The 4,801-nt window shown below is 36.1% G+C and overlaps 1 pseudogene; it reads right to left on the minus strand.

The window, feature by feature from the left end:
- Window positions 1–203: 203 nt before the first annotated feature.
- The window catches only part of LOC103069735 (neuropilin and tolloid-like protein 2), a 21,095-nt pseudogene continuing 16,497 nt past the window's right edge, over window positions 204–4,801 (minus strand).

Here is a 4,801-nt window from a genome sequence, read left to right on the forward strand (position 1 = left end):
AAATAAAGCATCAGATTAAAACCATCATTAGAAAGCTATTTGATTCATTTCTATTACTAGTATACAGATTGAGCAAAGGCATATCCAGAAGCAGGAAATCAAAAATTATTTGCTAAAAGTGAGACATAATGGCTGAGGGATACCTTCTAACAGCCCCATGTTTTACTTTTTGATCCTGTTACCCCTGACCACAGATGACTGGTTCAAAGATAAACATCGGATGCAAGCTGGCCCAATCGTAATCTTCTTCCTAGGAACTTAAAATCTAAAATGGATAAAAAGAAAGACTAAAAGTCATTGGAGCATAACTGCTTTCTGGCAGTACTAGAGAGAGCAGGCCCACAATCACATTTTACTGAGTTCCCTGGGGGAAATTTGTTCTTTACCTCCTCCCTAAATTCTGTGAAATCCCCCAATATACTTCTAAAGTGTTTTTCTGGATAAGTGAGCAAGAGTCTATTTTTCTTGCTTACATGCAACAAAAAGGATATTCAATAACTAAACCCAATGAGGATCAGGAGAGCTCGTTACTTCTCAACATGTAGTCTGAAAACTGTTATCACTCAAAAAATATAAACAAACTAATTCCAAAGAGAAAGAAGGTACTCACAGATCCTTCTGGTGAAAGTAAACAAAAAACAAAAGAAATGAACATTCTCCTTGACTCAGGAATTCTAGATGATAAAATTTATCCTTCATAAACAACTGCATGAACATCCTTTGATGATTCATCAATTCTATTGTTAGATTCACTAAACTTATTGAGGTAATCATTTCACGATGTATGTAAGTCAAAACAGTATGTCAATTATATATCAATAAAACTGGAAGAAAAAGTCTATCCTTAGAATTTATCCTACAAAAACACTTCAGCAAGTAGACAAAGATGTGTATAGAAATGCATACTTAATATTGTTTATAATAGTAAAAAGTTGAAAATAATATACACACATGTAAAAGAGGAATCTGATTAACTTATAGTACAGCCATACAATAAAATACTGAGTACCCACTAGAAAGGATGCAATAGGTCCATATCCACTGACACAGAATATATCTAGGCAGTTGTATGAAAAAAGCAAGAACAACATTCATAGGATACATAAATCCCCACCCATCACATAGAGATATACATTTACATTCATAGAAAAAAGTCTGGAAAGATATATATTACATGTTTAAAACTGATTCTCCTTGGAGAATGGTAAAGACTTTTATTTTCTGCTTTATTCATTTTTGTATTATAAAATAGAATGTATTACTTTTATAATCTAAGAAACAAAGTTTCTTTTAAGAAAACCATATAACAATGGAAAAAATATGAAGAGAAAATTAAGAGACCCTGTAAACAAAGTAGAAACCTTTACTGAGTGATAAGTTCAATACGATACACAAAGCATGGCTATATTTCAACATTAATAACTATGAGAATAAAATATTTAAAGAAAAGAGTAAGATTCTTACAATTCAGATTAACTTTATTAAAATACTAACGGAGTGTGATAAGATCTAAACTTAAATCAAATTGGACCATCACATTAATTAGCCCTAACTAATCACTGTTATAGATTAATGTTTTCTCTAGACACATTTATTATCTATCTAAAGACATGATTGGTTTCTTTCTAGAACGGTACTTACAGTTCTCTACAATTTCATCAAAAACTGCACCAGTTTTCTGCTCAAACTGAAAAAGCAAAAAAAGAAAAAGTAACATTATTATCATATCCTTCATTCATACCCTTTAGTGTCCCTCCTTGCTGTAATCTTCAACCCAAAGTATATGAATTCACAACAACATAAACAAAAACACCACCAAACAGAGTAAAGTAAAATTCAGAATGAATAAAACGGGTTCTCAGGCCAAAGCCCGCAACCCAAAAATGAAGACATAAATACATGCCCTCACTATAAAAAAGCTACTTATTTTATTTTTTTAAGGTTTTTTTTAAAAACTGGAGTATAGGGCTTCCCTGATGGCGCAGTGGTTGAGAGTCCGCCTGCCGATGCAGGGGACATGGGTTTGTGCCGCGGTCCGGGAAGATCCCACATGCCGCGGAGCAGCTGGGCCTGTGAGCCATGGCCGCTGAGCCTGCGTGTCCGGAGCCTGTGCTCCACAACGGGAGAGACCACAACAGTGAGAGGCCCGTGTACCGCAAAAAAAAAAACAAAACTGAAGTATAGTTAATTTACAATGTTTCAGGTATACAAAAAAGTGATTCAAAAAAGCTACTTATTTTTCAAAAATCACTTTTCTATCACAAAATACAGAGGATCATATACTTTTGTAATAATAATAATAATAAACACAGCCAACACTTACTGAGTACTTAACTAACAACACTTATTATTAAGAACTATGTAAAACTTCTAATCAAAACTGAACAGAACAGGGCTTCCCTGGTGGCTCATTGGTTAAGAATCTGCCTGCCAATGCAGGGGACACGGGTTCAAGCCCTGGTCCGTGAAGATGCCACATGCTGTGGAGCAACTAAGCCCATGTGCCACAACTACTGAGCCTGTGCACTAGAGCCTGCAAGCCACAACTACTGAGACCATGCACCACAACTACTGAGCCTACACTCTAGAGCCCGTGCTCTGCAACAAGAGAAGCCACTGCAATGAGAAGCCCACGCACCCAACGAAGAGTAGCCCCTGCTTGAGGCAACTAAAGAAAGCCCGCGTGCAGCAATGAAGACCCAACGCAACCAAAAGTAATTAATTAAAAAAAAATAAACAGACCAGCATCAATAGGTTTTGCTCTTAGGCTAAAGCCAGAAGTCTGCTGCTCTTTAATATTTATTTATTTTTTGGCTGTGTCGGGTCTTAGTTGCAGCACATGGGATCTTTCATCGTGGCACTCGGGCTCTTCATTGCGGTGCGCGGGCTTAGTTGCCCTATGGAATGTGGGATCTTAGTTTCCTGACCAGGGATCAAACCAGCGTCCCCTGCATTGCAAGAGAGATTCTTAACCACTGGACCACCAGGGAAGTCCCTCTGCTTCTCTTTATATGAAAGTAAGCCATATTACAGGAATGGTTCCTTTTTGAGTATGTTAGGGCCCAAGACAGAAGCACAGCCAAGTCTGACGTAATTTCAGGCCTTTAAAACAGACATGGGGGGAAAAAAGTAAAGCAGCGGTAACTCTACCCAGAAGCTAATAAAGACACTACTAGCATGTTTCACTCCTAGTCTTTAAAGGTCTCCTCACTTTGGCAAGTTTGAGCATTCCAACCTCCTGCTTCTCTACCTACTACTAATCAATGAGGCAAAAACAGAAGCAAGTCAGCTTTGTGATAAACCTTGCCTACTAAGCTACAGAGTGAAATCTCCCCATTCAAGGGAAAAACTTCAGGGAAAAAGAACTACCTAGCTACCTACATAACTACAGATGAAACACAACACGACAGCTAGCTAACACTCATAAATGTGAACAGACAACCGAGGATCCCAGGTTTCTGAAAGAAATTAACTATGGGAAAGAGAAGGCTCAAGATGAATTAACAGAATAACCACTCCAAAAGGAAACAATTTACAGAAAACAAACTTCTAAAAAATATCTTAAGTGGTATCTGAGATATCTGAGAGGCTACTGATACAAAAAACTAAACATGAGAAAATATTTAGATGGGCCATGGAAAGGAGACATGAGAAAATATTTGGAAACAAGAAAATGGCAGCAAAAATAAAAATCTTACTGGACAAGCTAACGACAGAGTTCTCAATCAGTTTCCAAAAAACAAAAAGTCAAAGAGTTGGAAGATACTTTATATGAAAACATGGAAGATTAAACAATTAGGTGCAACAGAAATCTCAAGGCAAATCCAAAGAAGAGAACAACAGGTGAAATAATAGAAGAAAATTTCCCTGAACTAAATAAATGAATATTTGAGATTGAATGGGTCCACCAAATAACAAAGAGAAAGCGAAAAAAAAAGATACATCCTGGTGAAATTTCAGAGTTTACAAAAGCAAACAAAAAGAAAATTAAAAATTATAGTGCAGGTGATTCATTAAACACATAACTGAATTCAATGATATGAACACTGAAAAGGAAAGCAAAGAAAAGAAACAGTAAAGGTTATTCTACCTACCATTCCACTCATTGAGCTATGTTCTGGAATAAAAGGGAAATGGGAGATGTGACTCTGCAAGCCAAAGAATGAAAGCACTTGTCTGCACTGAAAGGGATCCAAGGGTGGTAGGATGAGTTGGAAGATTGGGATTGACATATATACACTATTGATACTACATATAAAATAGATAACTAATAAGAACCTACTGTACAGCTCAGGGAATTCTACTCAGTCCTCTGTGGTGACCTAAATGGGAAGGAAATCCAAAAAGCAGGGGATATATGTATATGTACAGCTGGTTCATTTTGCTGTACAGTAGAAACACAACACTGTAAAGCAACTATACTCCAATAAAAATTTTTAAAATAAAGTAAAATATGTAAGAAAAAAAAAGAAAGAAGGGGATCCAAGTGTTTGAAGATAATGCACTTTTTGTACAATACTGCCTTTCTTTTTTCTGGTGATGAAAATGTTCTAACGTTGATGTAGCTGCACAGCTGTGAAAATACAGCTACTGAATTACGCACTTTAAATGGGTGAACTGCATGACATATGAATTACATCTCTATTAAGCTGTTTTAAAAACACATTGAGAAAAATACTTCTATGAAGTTTAGGTATTAAAAACCAAAAGGCACTACTGAAACAAGATTAACAGAGAGATGTTACATGGGCATATACCAGTAATTTTTAAATAATTTTTTTTTTTTTTTTTTTTTTGCGGT

Source organism: Lipotes vexillifer, unplaced genomic scaffold (genome assembly GCF_000442215.2).
Source record: "Lipotes vexillifer unplaced genomic scaffold, Lipotes_vexillifer_v1.1 scaffold213, whole genome shotgun sequence".
Lineage (NCBI taxonomy): Eukaryota > Metazoa > Chordata > Mammalia > Artiodactyla > Lipotidae > Lipotes > Lipotes vexillifer.